The 21,906-nt window shown below is 43.4% G+C and overlaps 1 protein-coding gene across 4 annotated transcripts in view; it reads left to right on the top strand.

Moving 5' to 3' along the window:
* The window catches only part of TLE4 (TLE family member 4, transcriptional corepressor), a 100,304-nt gene that overhangs the window by 57,666 nt on the left and 20,732 nt on the right, over window positions 1-21,906 (top strand). The gene's annotated exons all lie outside the window — the stretch shown is intronic.

Raw genomic sequence — 21,906 nt, 5'->3', positions numbered from 1 at the left:
AGCTTATGAGACAGAAAGAATTAGCCGGTAGTTTTAAGTCATTTGGAGGCTGTAAATTCTAATTCTGATAATATCCTAATGATGCAGTTATGGAAGCAGAGCTCTGTCGCTCACAGGGGAGGCGTGGGGTGCTGCCCACTGCCCTTGCTGAAGCCATTGGAGAGGAGCCAGCTGCTGTTCCCTACCCCAGCGAAGGTGGTACTCGCACTGAGGATTGATCCTGCCTTCCTTTTCCAAAAGTTAATTTTCAGGTTCTGAATATGACTCTGCAGCATACCTGTGCGCACCATCCTGTGCGTGGTAGCGTTTATAAGGAGATGTAATACACACCTTGTGGCTCGTGTCGTTTCGAGCATACGGCGATGCATATGACTACAATTCAGCCTATGTGCCTGGATGCTTGTCCATACTGTATAGCCACCAGAGTCTCTCAGAGGCTCCTAGGGTTTTAATGCTGCAAGTGGGGAGGTACATCTTGGCCCTGCCCTCTCCCAGATCAGTCTGCTCTCCTTGCTTCTGCTGGCGGTTTACCAACTCCGCCATGCGAGGAGCTGTGCCTTTGCTTCTCCAGCAGCTCCAGGTGGGGACGTGTCCCGCAGCCTTCTTCAGTGTGCCCATTCTGCCACTGGCAACTCCGCCGCGTCCCAGCCGAGTGCAACTGAGCCAATGGTTGTCAGTTTTGCTGTTACCCACATGGCTCTGCATAACAACAAGGAGCTGACAGGAACTGTCAGTTTTTAGTGTGAGCAGCAAAGGCACTGAAGCTGTCTATCTGCCAACATAGGACAACAGCACGTTGGATTTCACTTCACCTTCCTTGTCATGAGGGCTAGAAGCTGGGATTACTGCTTTATGTGGTGAGGCTGGGTGCAGATTAGTGATGATTTCCCTAGAACACCCCCTGTTTGCTATGAACATACACGTTTAGTCCATTTTCTTTTTTCCTGCACCCAAACAAACAAGTACAAGTAGGGAAGACACCTAAATGTGGGAATACAAACCCGCCTGGATTCTTTAACGACTTTGCATACCTGTACAGTTGGAACCATGAGCGTTTCACTCAAGAAAGTGAATGATGAGAACTGCTAGTATATGCCGACCGCTGTTTTTAAACAAAATACGCTAGTCATGTTTCTGTAACGTCTGTGGGATGTTGGGGTGTTTATACTGGCATGGGTGTTATGGGGAGTGTTTATACCAAAAAGGCTGATTTTGTCTGGGAATGATTCAAAGGCACTGTTACTCATACAGCTTCAAGAGGGAGAGGAGGGCGTCGCTACTTTGTGCCAATTTACTGTGAAATGATAAGTAGATGTTTGTCTTGCACGGTGTTCAGATTGTGAGTTGGCTCATGTGTCAGCGTTATGGGGCTTGCTGCCAGCTTTGCAAGGTGAAATAGTTTGCTAATTTCCTTAAGTGTTTTCAGTGATGCCCAGAGTAGCAGTTAGTCGCTTGTTCGATCGATCTGTCCTCCCTTAAGTGGCTCCTGGTTAAGAGAGGCTTTTTATGATTGTCTGCTGTGTGACTTGAGATGGTTTTTGCCAGCCAGAACGTGCCAGTTGCCAGCAGCTGGAGCCTGTGTGCTTGTATGAAATAATTTATTCATGCAGGATAATGCTCCTTAACATTTAACAGGTAATGAACGTGACATAAATTTCCTTCTTGCTTTTAATTTTTCCCTTTCCTCTTCTAATGTGCAAACAGGCAGCTCTGGTACTCTAAATAGTAAGTAATTTTTGGCCATCTGTCAAAAGGAAATTTCAATACAAATTTAAATTAATGGTGCCTGAAATTTTTTATAGCTCCTCTAAAAGCCTCTAATGTGCAGAAAATTCTGAATCTGCTGGTAGTAATTAGTGTAGCATGTAATGAGGATATGGGCAATGTTATACAGCCCCAGTGTAACGTTTTGATATGGTAGCAAAATTTTGATTTATACAAGGTTGTGCCTGCGTTTAATTGTGAGAGACACTTTAAAGTGTTTTCTTGCTGATACAGATTATTAAGCAGGGCAGATTTTAGAATAGCTCATAAAGTGTAAATTTACACTTTAGTGTACGATTCAGATAACGAAGGTACCCTACCCATATCTACAAAGCAAAGAGTTTGGCTGAAGCATCCCATTTCTTGCCACCACTGCCAACGCTTTGGATTTGCTGGGCAGTTGTCTTCGTGAAACTTGCTGTCTCTAGCAGTGCCGGTCCCCACCCTCGTCCTGGTTCAGGCCAGGGAAAAGGCAGTTTGCATCACTCTTCTGAAACGTGATGTTTCCTGCCTGGTAAGCCAGACTGGGCTCGCATCCTTCACAGCACCTCCCCAGAGTGAGCAGTTAAGTGACTACTGAAACTGAGTAGTCACCTTCCAGGTAAACACAAGATTGTTCAAGAGCTATTCCTAAATAATAGATCAGCATCAGCACAGCAAGCTCTGTGGAGAAGGGTGGCTTTGGGAGGTCTTTGATTTTGTGTTGGATTCAGTCCTCCGAATCCTTTGCAAAGTTTGAAGTGTGGGAAAACTCTAGATGTGGTAAACTGGGTCATGGGAGCGCTCTTTGTGCAGCGGCAAGGCTGCGGAGCGGACAAAGGGAAGGGAAAGGTGGCAAGCGCCAGGGCTGTGCTCAAAGTGCAGCCCTGGCTTAAGGGCTCTGAGGGAATATAATGTGTTTAGACAGAAAGACAAACAGCTCTGCAGTTAACCGAGCAGCTTTTCACAGAGGACTTGGTGCGTCCCCTTTTCAAAGCAGTAAAACTTCTTTAAAAAAAAAAAAAAAGGATTATTCTGCAGTGGATTCTTGCTTGCTAATTGCACCCCGCAAGCATTTTTCTACCTCCAGCAAGAACTGCTGAAGCAGGCAGCACGTTGTTCTTCCCAGCCCTGGTACCCTCTCTGGGACAAATGTGGCAAAAGTTTCTCTGGCCCCTAACAAAGTCCTTTCTGTAAAACATACCATGAAGAAGCTAAGGAAGCATTTTGTGTGCAAAAGCACCACCTGGCAGAAAGTAGTCCAGCGCTAGCAGTCTCTTCCCGTGGCTCTCGCTGTGGCAGCTGGAGCAAGGGAGCCCCCAGATGCTGGCTGGGTTGGGGGCCTGCCCCAGGCAGCCAGGATGTCCCCGAGCAGGTTATTCCAGAAATCTCAGTCTCTTCTGAATCCCTGCCTGGTGCACAGGATTCAACTCTTGTAACTTTTTACTGCATCTGTTGTTAGTCCAGTTCTGTTGTTCTTTATACTCATGTGGTGCATTGCCTTTTTTTTTTTTTCACCTGAATTGTAAATTACTTGGAGCGGAGACCATGCCCATAGTAAGACCTGTCAACATGGTGGAGTCTGTTCATTTTGATGCTGGGGGCTACTGTTTCAGCAGGAACAATTGCCAGTAATTAAAAGCTGCAGTCTTGTGGCAGGAATAAAATAGCTTGTTTGAGATTCTTGTGGAAAAAAGAGAGTTTTAAATGAAAGATTCTAAAATAACATTTCAAATGCTGGTTTAGGGTGAATTTCTGCCTAACATGCTGGTGAACTGGAGGTGTGTCAGGGCAAATTCAAGTGGGTTTAGCAGTAAGACTACTTTTGCCTTAATCTGTGTAAAGGCTAATAATTACATGTGGGGCAGATACAGGGAAAGTGGATGGGTGCAATTCCCACGTTCCATTTACAGTTGTGGTGGCAGGTGCTCCAGTGCTTCTCAGTTTAGCTTCTCGAGCTGTTAGCCACTATTAAGTGTTTAGACCTCTGCTGATTTAATATGTAAGAGTAAGCTGCTTACTCCTCCAGCTGTAATCTGATACTTTAAAAAAAAAAAAAAAGCTGTATGAGTAATACTTCTGCAAAAATGCCCAACATGTATTATAAGACTTTCGGATATTACCAAATGTACATTGCTCGGACTTTGTTCTTCTGCTGTTAAAGGAACACCACATAAACTGCCATAATGTACTGCTGTGGACTTTGTCTTAATTGTCAGGTTTCTTTTAAATGAGACTTCCACTAGTGGTATGAGTGTCCTGCCAAATGTTTTTGCATTCAGTAAGTATTCAATGAGCCGGAGAAACATAAGTTATCTGTTACGCGCCTAAATAAATTTACAGAATTTATTTCCTGATCATTTTCTTATTTTGCCACTTTAACACCATTCAGCTGAAAAGCACTTCACAGGCTTGTTAAAATCCAAACGTTTCACACTCACGTCATGGATTCTGCTCATGCCTTTCTCCGTTCAGAAACAAGGCGTTGCGTGTATTTTGTTTTCTGTAATGATGAAGTTGTAGTTTTAAGCTGAGCATATTTGAACTAAACTTTGCTCCACAGGAGCTGTGTTTTTGATCTTTGTGAGTGTTTTGGGGGTAGTGTTATCAAAATATAATGAGTAACTTCTGTTGGCTTGCGATACAGTAATTTTTTCAGTATTAATTGATATCTGCCTCTGGGCGTGTAAGCTGTGCCGAATATAACAGGTGCCCTAATTCCAGAAAATGTGTTGTAATTGTTTGTTTGTGGAACAGATGAATAAATATCTGTGGGGCATAGCTGGTCCTCAGGTGGTGAACGTGAATGGATTAATGATGTGATTGGGTGAGACATGCTTGTTTGTTGCAGTCTCGTCCAGTAACTGTCTGCTGAAGCAGAACAAATATTAATTAGCAGGGTCCTGTTTGTTGTCTCAGTCTATCTTATGGAGCTCATTTTTTGGCACTGTTTTTTTTCCTTAATAACCTTTTCATGGCTAGACTTGTAGCATGTCACTCAAGCCCTGTGGTTTTTAACAGAATTCTAGAACATGAAACTGAACCTCAGGTATGTATCTCCCCGATGCGTTTTTTTCTTCCTTTCTCCCTGCCCCCGCCTCCCCCCCCCCCCCCCCCCCCCGAGTTTTACATTTCTTTCTTTCATTCAGCGTCACATCATTTGCCTTTTTAATGAGCTCGTCTGGGAATTTTAATTTAGTGTAGAGTATTTGTATGAAAGTAACGGCACGTACTCTGGTATCAAAGAATCATCTGCTTCTGCCATTTTTGATGGCTTCACCTCCTTTACCCAATAGCTTTTTTCTCGCTTCTGTGTATTAACTGTACACTGGTCTCTTACCATGCACCCTTTTGCCACTTACCACAGGGTGACTCTTACTCGGCAGTGTGCCCACATTTGGACAGACTCCTGCAGTGTTTCTCACTATCAAACTTTATTTTGCCACTTGGTGGTTTAGGGTAACTCAGATGGTCTCTCTCCAGATGCTCTCTTCACCCAGGAGGCAAACACTGACATGGGCTATAATTTCTAACCTGAGCAGTCATGTCTAATTATTTCCATAGCAACAGACTATGATGTTAATAACACAGGATTGTGACTTTACATCATAGAGTAGGAAGAGGAAGTTTGCTGGGGTGAGGAGGTGGGTGGAAAGGTCTTCTCCAGTGCAAAGGCTTTGACAATGTAATAGCTGGGGGGAAAAGAAGTAAAGGGAGGGAATGAATTAGTTTATTATCTCTTCTGAAGTTCTCATTGTAAGTGTGCGATTAAAATCATACTTTGGATGCTGGCATCCATGGCTTACACCAGTTTACTCATGGTGAACATGTCTGGAATGAAGAACACATTTACAGGTTGGGTTAAATAGGTGTTAGTCAAAGTAATGGGAGAAAATAAACAATACTTAGGAATTTTTGTCAAAGCAGGACACAACCGAGGTGGCTGCTTTCTGCTTTGGAGCTTTCTGTTGGCGCTGTGATACATTTTTTTGTTGTTGTGTTGAGCCCTTAGCGTTTTGATTTTGAGTTCTCTTTAAAACCCTTAGATCCAAAGTAACTTGAAACATCCCTTATTTTTGTGCAAATCAATTGATTCCTTGGGCATGCTGATAATCTGCTAAAGGGAGGGAAGGAGGACAGATTACCTTCTGGAATCAGCAATATTGATGACATGCATTGGAAGTTTCTGTCCTCTGGTTAAAGTCACTGAATGCTAGTAGTAGGTTAATATTTGTATTTATATTTGTATTGCTTTTCCTGTCTCTTCCCTGGCACTATACCTAGTCAAAGTGTTGTCAGTCTCTTAGGTTGATTTTAGAAGAAGTTGAAGGAAATGAGTAGTCTGACTGATTCCCAAGTTATTATGCAAGATTGTTGAGTGCATCATGAATTACAAAGTTTTAGCTGCGCTTTGAGGGAAGAAGCAATTAGGCCGGCCAGCAGGAATTGGCCATTGAGGGGAATTTGCGGGAAAGTTACGCCGTGTCTCCCGCCTCTCTCCAGTACAGCTCTAATTGAGTCGAATAATTAATTAAATATCTAAAGCTCGATTAGCCTATTCTGCATAGCAATTTGAAAAGTTCTGTGTTTTCTTGAGCGACATTTGGCCTTTTGAAGAACAAAAAATTGGAAATGCTAATGTTTTTCAGCCAACTAAGGGAAGAAAATAAAAATGTCTCCATAGCAACAAAGCTTCTTTCTAGATGGTTTCCTAAGATATGCCTGAACCAGAAGCAGATGTCTGATTTGAGAATCTCGCCTGCTTCAATGTAAACAAATAACTTCTAGGCAGGTGTTGGAAATAATATGGAAATCCTATTAAGGGGCCCTGGGTTCCTGTCACTCAGGAAGCCCCTGCCACAAAAGGGTTGGTTGCCTGAATAAAGGAGGCAGAGTAAATTCTCGTTAGGCTTTAGCTTTTCCCAGGAAATGATTGTCTCTGCGTGCTCTTTCTCCTGCCAGCCTGAATGCAAGCCGTTTCTTCTATTGATCCCCTCTGCCACCCTCGCTTTCTCCTGCTCCTCTCCTGCTGGATTAGCGCTTGATGGTGGTGGCTGCTGCTGCTGCTGCTGCTGCTGCTTGGGGCGTTGTGACATTTGTGATTTTAACCCCCGTCCCTCCATCCCCGGACAGCCGGAGGAGACCGATGCTGGCCTGGAGCAAGGAGAGGAGGGGAAGTGGGCAATGAAGGAGGCAGAGCAGCCGAGTCCCAGCAGCATTGCTCCAGCTTGTTTCTGTGAATTTATAGATGATGTTGTAGCCCTTGGCACTGCAAGACCGACTATCTTCTGGACATGGGATTTTCCTTTTCTTTTTTCACAGGGACCGCAGATTTGGAGGGGCTGTGATAAAGGTTTCGGTGTGGCTGCCTTGCTGGTGTCACATGTTGGGATTTAAAATGAGAGTGTGTTTTTTCTCTATCTAGGAAGTTGGTGGGCCTTTTTTTTTTTTTTTTCCTCTCCTTTCGAAGTTACTGAGGAAGTATGTTGTGCCTGGCATCAGCAGTCTGTTAGTCTAATGTGACACTTGTGCTGCCTTTGCACTTGGCGGTGTCAGTTTTGTCCCCAGACCCCGCTATGCTGAGCCCTGCACTACCACAGCCTGGGGACCAGCTTACCTGCAGCCTATGGGCGAAAACTTCCAACGCCGGGCAGGCAGGAGCAGGTGCCGAGGATGAGTTTTCCAGGGTTTCAAGGCTGGAAGCGGAGATGGTGTGCGTGTCCCTCCCTCCCCGTCTCTGCTTTCCTCGGTGCACCAGCCGTGCATAGTGATGCTCTTAACAACACTCAGAGGGTTAAATGTGGATAAACACAAAACAAGGCTTCTGAAAAGCCTGATGATTATCATACAGCGTTTCTCGGACTATAGCCCCCGAGACGCACTTCATAAAGCCAATAAAGCGCGCGCCGGTGGTCTCCCGTTGCCCTGGCAACGGACCACAGGGCACCCTGTATGTGAAATGCATGAACATCTGCGAATTAATCTTTTTTAGTTTGTTCTTTCCTTGGCACCGGCTGGCAGCGGCGGGGGCTGAGCTGGCGGGTCCCCCAGGGATGCCCCCAGTGCCTGGCAGAGGGGCTGAAGCCGGGTGCCTCCCAGCAGCGCTTCCCGCGGTGGAGGGACTCAGCCTGACGGCACTTGCGCTGGGACGCTGTTAGCTTGCTTGTGGCTACATGGGAGAATGAATACAAAAATTTTGTCCTGAGTTGAGGCGTTATTGGGCTTGTCAGTCTGCTGTGAAAAAAACAATCTGAGGGGAAAACGTAACTAAGCGCTCGTGTCCACACCGCAGTTTACTGGACTTCACCACTCCCGTGCTTCACTCTCACTGGACTGTAGTGGAAACAGAAGTCGAGGGGTAGCTGCTCTCGCGCAAACAGCAAAATGGAGACGTGTAACAAAAAATCAGCAGTGTGACAGCCGACCCAGCAAGAGGCCCGGCTGCGACTGCACTTGAGAGATGCAGAACCCGGTGGGATGATGGTTTCCCCTGCCTGCGCCTGCCAGAGCAATGACGGAGGGCCCCGGCACGGGGCTGGTTAGGGTCCCACCAGCGCCTGTGCAGGTGTGCGGGTTTTCTTGCCCCTCGCCTCCCACCGCCCTTGTCCCCACCGCGTCCCACCGTGGTGCGGATTTCGTGTCCGGCTCCGGGCGCTGTGCCGGCTGCTGGCTGCGGGAGCCGGGCTCGCCCCGTCACTTTCCACCGAGTCCCTGGGAGGACTGTAGGGGGAACACTGTGTATGTCGTATCATCAGCGAACGCTGGATGCAATCAGTGTTTTAATGAAGTATTGGAAGTGAAATGCCGCTTTAATCTGCTAATTGCATTAAGAGGACGGCAGATTGCTCTGTATTGCTTCCTTTTGAGCTGCAAGCTTATCAAAGAGTACGGAGGTGCTTTTGAGTGAGGTATCGCAGCCAGTCGGATGCTACTTGTTTGCATATGAACATTAGCAGGCACAGCTGTACCTCTGTTTTTCTGCCTCTCCAGAGGCAGTGAATGCAGCTGTGGGAGTTTCCTTAATGTGTACTTATGAGTAAGTGGGGGGGGGGGGGGGGGGGGCAGAGAAGGGAAAAAATTTCGACACAGTTTGTTCCTTTTTTCGTTCATGGGGTGAGTGGTCTGTCACGGCTTCTCCATGCAGCAAAGCTGACATATGTCAAGCCACTGTATTTTTTGAAAGAGGGCATACAGTATTTTCTTTGCTGTATTAATCTTGCCAGGTCAAAGTAAATAACGCTGATTTTGCTGGTGTGTGGTGCAGAGGTGCAGCGTGGGTGTATGGAAGAAGGGCTGGGAGACATGTCTCCCGATCGCAGCTACCCCCAGAAGAAAGGTTGTCCGCAGGGCTGTGTGGTATGAATTTGGCACAGACCACACACAACAGAAAACGTGGCAGGTACAGCAACATATTTCTGAGTCCTTTGCTCATTTTATTTTAATAACAAAGTGCCCAAGACTATATAGAAATCATTGCTTGCACTGAGTTCAAAAGCCAGTGCTGACCTAGATAACACGAAGCTTTGTCTTGTGATGTTACAACACCAGACAGTAGGAAATCATTGTATTTGGCTTGCAGTAATTATAGCTGTGTGCACATACTTCTTGTCTCTGCCTAACATGTTTGTTGAAACCATACCTGTTGATGCTGCATTTCTGTCCCACCTCTCTATTTCTTTTAAAAATACCAAACTGCAATTTATTTTAGCCCTCGAGGAAGTGAATATTTTGCTTTTCCTCCCCTGCTTCGAGAAAAGAGTTTCTTGCAATGACTGCAAATATTATTTTGTAGTGAGCTTTGCTGTCCCATACTGCAAAATATGAGAGGAATTCAATGTCTGAATAATTTTAAAATAACCCCTTTAAAATCAAGTACAGTAAACCTTGTGGGGTGAGAGAAACCCTTTTTCTGCTATTCCCTAGTATCTTTCCAAAAGCCCTGTCAGGATGCATCGTTGGCATTAGAGTAGCAAAGGCACCTTGCTTCCAGCATAAAGGCAGCCTGTCCAGAGTCAGTTTGGTGCCTTTATTAAAAGCACTGTATGCCCACCACCTAGGTAGCCTAAAAGCTTTATATCATACCACAGGTATTTGAAAGCAGTTAAGTATTTAGCAGACTTTCTGTAGGACTTTTGCGTGCTTCATGAAGGTTTTCTGGTAACTGTGTTGCTGCCAGCCATGGTGAAGACTGGAGGTGCCATTTTTGGACTCTTCTTCCTGCTCCAGGGGATGAGGCAGAGGAGACATCTTTGTGTGGTGGTGTATCTCTTCCCTGTTCCTTTCAGAGTATCTAGCATCACACTGCACATGTTTTTCCCAGTTAATCTGTGCAAGTTGCAACCCTTTTGATATCAAATGTTTTCGGTCCTATATAGTACCTCTCAGTTGTGCCTTCGGTCTCCACAGACCTTAACCCATTTTGCAAATACTGCTAATGACTGTAACAGTCCTGCTAATACTGATAAACAAACTTAGTGTTGCAAATAGCAATAACTTGATTTATAGTAGTAAATTTAACTGAAGTTTCCCGCCAAGTGGAGTAGGGCTGAAATGGGTACTAACAGCTACGGTGATCACAAACCGACAGAGCTGCGGCTACTTGGTAGACAAGTGTTTCATAATTGTTTTGGACAGAAGGAGGTAGAAAACTCTGATTGAAGAAGGCTCTTTATGTTGACAACACACAGCTCCAGAGATTGCTACAGTGCAATCACTGTAAACCCGCTTGTTTTACAAACAAAATATGTTACAGATTCTAATTATAAAAACAAAAATATGTGCTTTAATTTGACATGCAGACAGAATTTCTCTTACTGTTTTGCTATGTCTTAAAACTGCTAGGGATCCTCTCTGGAATATTAGTTATTCAGCACGCACAACTGCTACTGTAGATGTCAAAAATAAAATATTTATAAGTGTATTTGATACTGTGTTCTGGCTCACAATACGTATCCATCCGACACTGCACTGTCATGTGTACGTAAACTGGTCTTAGGAAAAAACATTTGTTCATATCCAGGGTTGTTCTTGCCAATAATGAGATTAAATCAAAACAAATACCACTTGTTATCTAATTTGCCCGCTTTCTTAAAGTTTACTTAAAGTTTAAAAAGAATATGTTAATGTAATGATACGGTTGTGACAAAAGCCAACAAAAACGGGGAAGCAAACATCTGGAGGTGGCTGTTTCCCACACTAAAGAGGTAATTGAAGTAAAAGACCTGATGCTTAGCACTTGGTTCTAGGCAGTGTGACTAGTTTGCTCTTTGAAAGTGTAAACATGAACCCCCGTGAAACCTCTGGAGAAAAGCACGTGAACATTCGCCTTGTGGCTGCAGAGAAATAAACGCTAAGGTGGGTGATTAAGAAGAGATCAAATGAGCATGGGGGGGAGCGAGCGATGTGGGAATAAATGCATGTTTTCTCTCTGCATCCACCTGACTAACTACTGTGCTTATTTTTATCCACATTTTACATATTCTCTGGAGAGAACTCTTTTACAACTCGCGTGAAAAAAAAAAAGGAAGAAAAATCGTAGGCAGCAGCCTTGATTATGCTGTATAAAGATCAGGCAGCTAGTAGACCGATGCGTGCTTAGCGCTTGTATGTTAAAAGCTGTTTGCTCACTGTACAGTGACACCAGAAGCAAGGTGTAGGAGGGCGTTAATCCTCTGAGCATTAACGCTTTCCAAGATCGTAAGTTACCATTGTCCTCTGTTATGTCAGAATTTGCCTCATGTTTCCTTTTTTCCTGTCGGACATCTGGTGGTTCCTCAGAAATATTTGAAGAGCCATCGTTTAGTAGTTTACGGGGGAGGGGAAAGCCTTGAATAATTCACACAACAAATGATTAGGCAAGCACTTGTCTATCTAACTGAATTATTCTGCATGTTTGCTGAAGCAGTTAAGCAGGAGAACAGCATTTCCTTCTCCAGAGGGTTTACAGTGGTAGTATTGACCCACCTAGTTATTGGGTTTCAGCCTTTTGTTGACACTGTTGTAAATGAAAGCTGCCTGGACAGGCACTGAGCAGCTGGGCTGGATAATTGTGAAGGATTCATGCTTGTTGCTGTTACCCCCAGTGTTTGTAGTGGGTTGTTTGCTTTGACTTTTGTTGAACTGTTGACAAAAGCATTAGATACAAATGGGAACAAATAAAGTGGTGAGATGCCAGGAGGGCTTGGCAGTAATGGTGGTTTTCATTCCGACTTAAATGGGGAATGTTGACACTTATCTGGATGGGAAATGGAAGGTGTGTTCAGCATTTGTGTGCTTCCCCCTCCCCTTTTCCCTCCTTTCCTTACTGCTAAATATATTTTGGCAAACACAGGTGAATAAAAACAGACTGGAGGCAATTTCACCATTGCCTTAACTCTTTGGCACCACATTTTTGAAGCTCCTTCTGACTGTGGATGTCTTGCTGGGCAAATCCAGTTCCTGGCATGAAAGGATTAAGTATAAAAAGGGAAGGGGAGGAAAAGAAAAAAAAAAGGAAAGAAAGAAAAGGAGGGGGAGGTAAAAGGGGTAGACTTGAGAAAGAGAGGATTAAATAGAACAGTATACACTAAGTAGTATAGCCAGCAAAATTGAAGTCATTTACTGGAACGCTTTTAATTTGGTTTAAACAAAATACTCTTTTGTATATTCAAATGGGGAGTAGCTCAGCTGTTGTGAAGCCAGAAAATTAATGGTATTTTTAGTGAAATAGCAAAAGCATGTCAACAACATAGCTGTGGATGATAATGTTGGCATTTTATTCATGAGGAATTATCAATGCAGGTTACTGGACAACATAGTGTGACTAGAATGATTGAGCACAGGGGGGAAGCAGCTGTCCTTCTGTAAGATGATTTCATTTTGCATTTAGTCTTTCAGGAAGAAAAGAAGGAGAGAGAAAGAAGGCATTTAAAAATATGTGTCTAAGATGCCTATCCTTGTAGTTTCTGGCTCCCAGAGACTAACCTTTTTACCTCTGTCTGACTCAACGGTTTTGTCACTGCTTCTTTTTTGCCAGCTGTCCTTTCTTTTCAAGTCTGTCTTGAGGGATGGCAGAGAATAGAGGCAGAAGAATAGAGTCGTGTTAGGATCTTTTTGCTGAAAAAGCCGTTTTGGCCCTAGAGGAGCTGCAAGTTTGTTCTAGCCATCTATGGCTTTGAGTTTTGTGCCTGAGCATTGTTTGCTTGGGACCCTTAATGCATTTAATGTGTTGTGAAATATGGTTACCTTGGCAGGTCATGGAGGAAGTTAGTGTATGATCTGGAAGGTCTTACCACTTGGCAGGAGAGATGCTTCATATTTGTTATTCTGACTATAGTTTTCTTGTAGCAATCAACCTCAGAGTGTTGTGCAGTTCAACTGGAAAGTGGCAAATGGAGTTCACAGGGGTTGAAGACACCACTGCAATGAAAGGAGGAGACATTGTTTTATACTGCTGTCTGAAGGCATACAAAGGTATTCTTTGCCTCTGCTGTAGCATGCACGTCTGGTGTATCTGAGGTGCCCACAGGGTTTCGGAGCACCAAAGATGTCTTATGCAGGTATTTTTTGTCACCTGCCATCATGCAGCTTCAAGTTGTCCTAGAACCAAACGGCATAGTAGCAAGGTAATCGTGGTATTTATGGACCCACTTTGAGCAATCATCCATGAGTGTTTTCTTTATTCCCGTTTGTTATGGTTGCCATATTGTTCCTAGTCTCTTCACAATAAGAAAAGAAGGGAAGCACAAAAAGAGATAAGGAAGAAATTGCCTTTTACTGCTGCCATTGCTAAAGTTTCTTGTAACATGCAGTGTGTTTGTTGTGCCAAACCACAGCCCTGTGGATGTCGGCAAGAAGTGTTTTGCCCAGATGTTAAATACTCTGGGATCAGGGCCTGAATTTGTTATTAATCCTACAAATATTAAAAGAAAGTGAAGAAATATCAAGCTATTTCCAGCAAACATTTACTGGTAGTGGTGTTACTGTAAATATCAGCTTGTGCATGATGAATCCCCAATTCTTTTTGTCTCCCTCTTTGGGGAATACCCTGACCAAGTCTACAGGGGGCTAAAGAAATTCTCACAGCAAATTTCAACCTTGAATAAAGGAAAAATGAGAAATCTGAAAAGTAGGGACTTAAAGCCCAATCAAAACAAATATATTCCATAATCATGTCTGCACAGCATTTGGGAAATACAGTTTTGGATCATCTAAATTGTGCGAGAATTCAGAAAAAATAACTCATGAGTGTTCTGCGGCATTGCCTGGATGCTTTTTAATCAAGCTTGGATAGTTTTCTGATTTCATGTGAAATGCACTTTCCCCTGTACTTGGTCATACAGTGTTAGCTCTTCAGGCTAATCTGCTTTGCCTGTAAGCCCCGTCAGAAAGGCCCCAAGCTGTGCTTTACCAGGAGAAGGCACAAGTTTCAGGAAGCTGAGACCTGGAAGCAGGAGCGTGCTTCTGAAAAGAATTTGCATTGAAGTAACAATAGTTTTGAATGATTACAGGAGCAAGAAGGAGAGAGAGAAGTGGTGTACTGTATAGGCTGAGATTGGATTGGGCTCACCTAAATCACAAAGTGATTATGCATCATGGTGCAAGATTTTTTTGTGTAGTCTGGTGACAGATAGTAAGAAAATGGAGTGCTAAACTGGCCAGGTAGGAATAAAAGCGGAGATGGGAAAGAGCATTCAATAATGTAGCATAGGAAACTGTAAAATAATGAGACAAAAGTAGAAGTATGACAGAGAGATGATGCCCTAAATCAGTGGTGCACAACCTTCAGCACAGAAGGTCTTTACTGGCAACTTGCCATGAGCCAGTGGGCTGCACCTATTTTGCATATGATTTACATTGGATTTTAATCAGATAAGCACACACCCTGTTTGTTTTTCTTATTTATGGAGTGCTGTAAGTACAAACACTGCATAGCACAATGCAATAAAAGATTGTGTACTCGGTGGGTTATAGTAAAAGGAATGACGATGGGAAGACTGGCTCTGCATTTTTGAAATCAGGGAGGTTTATCTGACATCTGGCTGTCTCTGACAAGGCCTTACACATTCTGAAGCACAGGTTTGAGTTTATTAGGCAGCTGCAAATTTGGATTTGTTCACATTTCAAATACAGAAGGTTAATTTGAGAAGAATAATTTCAAAGACAAACTTGCAGATAGCACATTTCCTGGTTAATTCTGTTACCCATGGGTAATTTAAAAAACAACAACAACAACAACCACCAGCAGTATTTTCTTCCTGAAATTTTGTTCAGAGTATTAAGTTAGTTACGTCTCAGATGTAGTGGCTTTGGGTTCTGGTGAATTTAGCTGATGACAGTTTTATACACAATGCAGAAGTGTTTCCTCTTTTACATTTCCGATGTCTGTGTGATACAGATTTATGCAAACTAAGAATGGGCTAAAGTTATTATTTGTAGACATACTGATTTCTGGAGTTTAGTATAGGCATTCTGTTACAGTAGTTGGACTGCTCTAGTCATCTAGTTGTGTTTTTGCTGATACAAGGAAGACTGATTATTTCCCCCCCTCCCCTCCCCTATTTTTCCATTTCAGTCTAGCATATTTAATGGATACATCCCTCTGATACTGGAGTACCTCCAAATCTTCAATACATTAATCCTCACAACAACCCTGTAAGGGAAAGAAATGCACTCTAGGCTTCTGAATTTCTGCCTATTTTATAGATAATGAACTGAGGCATGAAGAAGCTTAATTGACTTCACACAATCAGACGGAAGAGCAGACTACCGAACCTAGATTTCCCAAATATAAACACCGTTTTCCATCCTTCCCAGTTTTAGCTTTTTGCTCAGGCATCAGTGTTAACTTGTGATCCGTTCTTACCTAATTCTTCCTTTTAAAACCTCTCAGTGGATGTGTGTCCCATGCATGGCAGGTGCATGCATGCTGCTCTCGGGTGGTAGCCCTTGTGTCCTAGTTTGCCAGCTCAATCTAGTTGACTACCTAATCTCTGTACGTGTTTTTCAGAAAAGAAGCTTTGGTTGAATTTTCGCCCTCCTTTGGGGTTCGATTACATTGCTCTTGCGTGTGGTATGGATCCTTCAATACCGCACGGGGTGGTAGGTGCAGCAGAATCGGCGGAAGACCGCTGCACTGTTGGGACGCTCATGGCAAGGGGAGCACGTGTGCAGCGTCCCCCCCGGGCTAACCAGCCGTCATGCAGTGTATATACACCATGCCGCGAAGCACACTGCCAAAACCCCGGGGCTAATGCTGACCCGTCTTGGTAGCGCACCACCGGTGCACCGGCAGCGTGACTCCTGACAGCCCAGCACCATGCCCAAGCTGTTCCCCATCGTGTTACCTCTGGCCCCGGGGCCAGGCTAGCAGGGCTCTGCCGCTTTCCATACGTGAAGCAAGATGGGTCAGCTGTGGATCAGGATTGTCAGCACAGTGGTTCACTGCCAGCTAGCAAGGAGCCCAGCGTGGGCTGCTGCACAGCTGGAGGACTCTCCCAGGCTTCGTCCGGTGCTGCTGCAGAGGGAGCAGCCCCAGAGGTGGATGTGGGAATGTGATTTTTGTCAGTAGTGAAAGCACCCTGTGGGGAGAGCATGTGGGCAGGGAAGAAGGATTTCCATCTGCAGGCTGGAGCTCTGGATACAATTGTGCCTGCTGTGAAAGAGCTTGTTACACTTTCTCACTGTAAGGGCTCCATCTGGTGCTGTAGGTGTCTTTAAATGGAAATTTACGTTTACTGTCAGAGCTAAAGTCTATGCACAATGAGCAGTCTTATGGTCTTAGCAGTCACAACAAATGCTGAAAGCCTTTCCTTCACCTCCCACCCTGTAATATAAGGGGCCGAGAAGGACAGTGAAATGGAGGGGGACAAACTGGGCAGGTTCAGAATCTGTCCCCGTCATAGTAGGAAGCGGTAATGAAGACCCAATTTAAAATTCAAGATTTTCTCTGTCTTAGGGCAGGATTTAGCTAATTACTGAAAGTAAGCAAGGTGGTGTTGCAAGGAAACCAAGTCTGCTGTTGCTCAAGCAGCTGAGATGTTGGTTGGTAAACAGTGCTGTGACTTCCAACTCAGCCCCTTAAATTCTAGCTAGAGACTTGCTGGCAGTACTTTGTGTACTCGATGTAAAGTCACTCATCAGGACAAGCGTGCCCTATGTTGATGTCAAATTTGAAGGTGGTGTGTGCAGAGATCATCATAGTAGTCAAGCCTTGCATTAGGAAACACTTTGCTAGCTATTCTGACTTCTACCTTGAAAAGTCACGGTCTTGGCACCTACTAAGGAGTAGAAATGCACTGACAAACTGCTGCAGTCTGGGATTTAATAACCCTTCCCAACTGAGAAACCCATTTTACAAGTTATCCCATGCATCCTTCCCAGCTCCTTTTTTTGCCTTCTCACTGTCTAGCTGCTTCAGTCTCATCTGGATCAGTCTTTACAACTAAAATAATTCCTGACTGTGCATAAAACCAAGCTGCTGGGTTAGGTGTCCATTAAAATATGGATGTTGGTTTTTAATGTACTCCAAAGCAAGTCCAAAAATGCTTGTCTTTGCTGTTGCACTACCCGAGTGAAGGGTGGCTAGAGGAAATTTTCCATATCGAGGAAGCTTGGGGAGGCTTTCCCTTAACCCTGTATGTAACTCCTGGTTTTATAGGGCTGCTTGGGCCTTTGATCTCCACACTCTTAATTGGCTCACAGGGAGGTTATTTACAGTCAACAAGACAAGTACCTTGAACTTGTCATTTTAATAAACTTGTTACTTGCCAGATTCTCTAGAGGCATCCCAAATGGAAATAAACATCTTTCATTTTGTTTTATAAATAAATTCTAAAAATGGTTTCCTAGACAACCTTGATGAAATGTCAACTTCTCAGATCTAAACCCACACCATAGGTATTGTTATCTCCATCGCTGCTGGGTAATTTGTACACTGCAATAGTTTGTTTGGAAACATGCCTGTTGTTCTTTAAGATGTACTTAATGGTAGATTAGAGAACATAAGACTTTTTTTTTTTTTTTTTGCCATTTGTTTCCTGTTTCCACCAGCACATTTCTAAACCATTTAAAATAAAGAGCTTGAGCACGTATGGTATTTAAAAACCTTTCACATGATGTTTTTAAAACAGATCAATTTCAGCATTAAAGTGTTAGGAATTCAGCCAAGGAAAATTCAGCTCAGGATTGTATAGTTATAATGATAATGTATTATACCCGTCTTCCTTGAAAATGATTGTAACAGTAGAGTTGAACCTAGTGAATTACATAATTTAGGAGCGTTTGCCAGAATGCTGTTTTAGGGGGATTACTGTAGTCTTCCCTTAACAAAAGCAAAGGGAAAGATGGATCGTATTATGAAGTACTTAAGTGAGAGAACAGTCTTCACAAATTATCTGAGATAACTCATTTGAATAGAACAGAAGGTCATGTGTGTGCATGCCAGTTATCACACTTAACTACTTGGCAGAGTGTAGGGTGAGTACAAGAGGGAGATTTTTGCTTTTCCTCTCCTCTAGCCTGAATTAAAAATGTATTGGCTGCTCATTGCTGACATCAAAACATTTCCAGCTAGCCCGAAGTTAGTATTTGATTGTGCTTTTAACGTTTAAAAAATTAACAGCATGACCTGTCTAACATAAATAATGAAAGGCCCAGAAAAGTAAAAGCTACTGCCGCTTCTCATGGCAAAGCTCTAAGATGTTCAGGAATTGTAATGCATCTAAAAATCTGGCAGAAAGGACTGTGTGTTTTATTTTTTCAGTCTTCAAAGTAGGTGTTGTACATATAATGTGCTATTATATACTGATGTAACTGCTTTAAGGCTGACTGCAGGATCTGTGTTTCCACCACTCCTCTATCCGTTCCACTTACCAGAGTCCTTGATTTGAAGAAAGAGACTGGTGACAATTATTTCTTCAGCAGACTGAGGTCCAGATTCAGACTAGCACGCAGTAGGCATCTAAAGTTCAGCACATATGTACGTTCCTCTGATTTCTTTATCTGCCTTGTGGCTTTCCTGAGATCAAAGTGTGTGCCTCAAATCTGGCATCTGCTTGAGTGCTTTCCTGAATAGGAAATGGGATAATTTCCTGAACAAGGGTCTTGGGAGCACAAGTAAGTGAGTGTAGATGAAGTGAGGCAGATATAATGGGCTTGGATGTTATTTGGGCAGGGAGGCGAACAGTAGTGCTCAAAGATTTCTTTCTGGAAGGTATTTTTATAGATGGTTGAGGGAATGGCTTGCTTCAGAATCAGCATGAACTGGAATTTGCAAATATTTAATAGCACCCAGCCATGTTTTATCCACCTGCCGAATTAAGAGACTAGTTGGATAATGAATTCTGTTTTCACTGGGCGCTTAGCAGTAGCTCTGGCTTCCTAAATCATGTAGGGTGCTAGAAAAGCATAAAATATATCGAGTCTTAAGAAGCCACACAAGATCTGACAGGGGAAGAGATGAGCGAATTGCCAGTCTCTTAGTTAATACCTGAGAAAACCACGTGAACATGTTTCTGCTGATTGAAGGCATTGGGATGTGGAGTGAATGTTTGTATTGAATTTTAGGGTGCTGTTTGTAATCATGGTAGCCTCTTGAAGGCTACCTTTTTTCCCATCACTTTACTACTGATCAAGTCAGGAACAAATAGGATTAAAAATGGGAGGAAGGGAGAGAACAAATCAGAAAGTATGGAAAGAGATCATCAGATCTATCCGTGAAGTATTCAGTTAAAACAATAATTTGCTTTGTTTTCTTATAATCTCCTAGGTCATCTCTGCAGCAAAACAACTATAAAATCCTTTAGAGACAAACAGGCAGAAGGAAAGAAAATGAAAGTGTTTTTCCCTGAAGGGTTGATACATATGGATAGATTGGAAAGGAACAGAAATGTGAAAATTCAAAACTGATGCCTTTGCTGTGAATATAGCCTACGTTAGATGTGACCAAAACTAAAATGTGGGGCACTGGGGCACAGTACCTGATTGAAAGCAGCTAAACAGAGTGCCTCATGGGACTGTCTTCAGACGTGATCTCTGTGGTTTTAAAGCAATAAAAAAAAGGCTAAGTAGTGCTAGGCTATATCCTTCTGGTCATAATGAAGAATTAGATAGGGAACATAAATCCCAGGAGAAAGTTGTTAGGACCTGTCACATGAAAACTGAATCCACTTAGCTATCCCCAGAGAAGGCAACGCTTAAAGCCTGATCATTACCACTTTAACATAGAAAATCTGGGGGGCGTAGGTGTGTGTATTTTTTACCTCCTAACCTCTGTTGCTGGTACTGACGAGATTTTTATAACCCCTGTGGCTTGAGCCACTGCAGGAAAGCGTGTGCATTCAGCTTGGCTCAGTGCCGTACAGTCCATTTTAATCACTGTGCAAAGTGAAAGGATAACAGTTTTACTGTGGTGGTTGGTCTGAAAAGAGGGCTCTAAGCAAAAGCCGGTTATTCTTCAGAGGGATTTCGTGATTCTTGCAGATATTTTTTAACTAAGCGTAAAGCATACTGACACAAGCCTTTAATGGCTATCATAAAACATTCTCTCTTTAGTGTTTTTCTTACTATTCTAAAAATTAACTGAATCACCTTGTGTGTTCTGTTTAAATTCAGTCACTATGAAAATGTAATCAGTGTTAATATTCTGGAGGTATGTTGGATGTTGGGAATTTTCTGTGCGCATCCGTCATCGGCTTTTGAAGAACGCTCACAGAATGCTGCTGTATTTCCTTGCGTCATGGCATGCGGCTGAATCAAAGCCTGTAATGCAGGCTGGTGGTTATCCTGCTCTCTCCCTTTCATAGTGGTGAGCCCACAATTAAATTGCTGCATTGAATGCTCGGGCTGGTTGAGCTTTTTCTTATCCTGTGATTGCGTGCTCTCCCTTGCTCTTTCTCCCTAGTTAACTCCCAATACGCTCTTCTTTCTGTTTCTATTTTGCTAGAGCTGCTCAAACTGTTTCAGGTGTCTGCTGAAGGAGATAGCATGAAAGATCAGTAATTTGACCCCCAAATAAATGTTTGAGGAGAGGAGAGCTGTAGTTCCGTGTTTCCTTGGCACTGCTGTTCCTCGGATTTCAGAAGATGATTATATTTACCTTCAGTTCTTCTGAATCTCTGTAACTCGATGGCCTTTGACCCCTTCATTTCAGTGTGTCTGATTTTGGTTAAAGTAACATTCAGGGGTTTGTGTTCTGTGAAGACCAACATGCAGTTTGTCCTGGATTTTGGCATTTATTTTCTAAAATGCCAGCAGTATGGTTTTCTGTGTCTGGTAGCATTTCCAAGCTTGAGCCTGCCTTTGTTATCCGGGAGCCCTTTCCCTTCCTGGGATCATTAGGGACAGAATTCCTTTGCAGCCTGCATATGCCCTGGGGCTCACCCGATGTATTGCCTACACCAGTTGCAATTTGTGCCTTAACACCTTGCAAATCTTTTCACTCGGTCCAAATTACCTGCTCTGCTCTGTGCTGAAGCATGTGGTCTTAGTTTGGGGTCTGTTCAAACGGGAGGAGATTGAAGTGCGGGGTGGTGAATGGAGAGTGGATCAGGTGAATTGCTCTGTGGATTAAAGGGGAGGATGTTTGACAATGCCTGGGTTGTGTTACCATCAATTAAATTCAATATTTACGTGTTGGCAGATGTGGACGAGAGTAGACTTGATGGTAAATGTAATCTGTGAACTTTGAAGCTTCTGTAAACCTATCAGAAGTGTTTAACTCCTTTTCCTGCCCATCTGTTTCTTTTTCTTTTGTTCCCTGCTGAAACCAGGTCCTTTGTTCAAACTGTCTTGCTTACCAAAGGGTGCTTGTTATTCTTGCCACACACCTTGATTTCACTACCTTCATGTGCCTGTGCTAAGATATACTTTAACCTAAACCTGTCTTTCCTTTTTGTCTCACAGCTGCGTTCCTCTACTGCTTCGCTGCTTGTACTTAAGCTGCATCAGTTCTTCTCTCCATCCTTTGACCCTCACAGTGTCAGTAGTGATTAGGCCTTATGTGTGTTGTATCCTTCAGCCAGTGGTTACTGGAGAAGCTGTATTTTAAAGGATTTATTGCAAAAATCCATCTGTGAAAGGCTAGCTGGCAACCCTCACCATTGCTTTAAACACCTACTTTTCTTGCCACCACCATGTACCTGTACACCAGGAGGGGCCGGAGGAACAACAGCACATGCTGATAGG

This window comes from Aquila chrysaetos, chromosome Z, assembly GCF_900496995.4.
Source record: "Aquila chrysaetos chrysaetos chromosome Z, bAquChr1.4, whole genome shotgun sequence".
Lineage (NCBI taxonomy): Eukaryota > Metazoa > Chordata > Aves > Accipitriformes > Accipitridae > Aquila > Aquila chrysaetos.
This window is presented reverse-complemented; position numbering and strand designations above follow the sequence as displayed.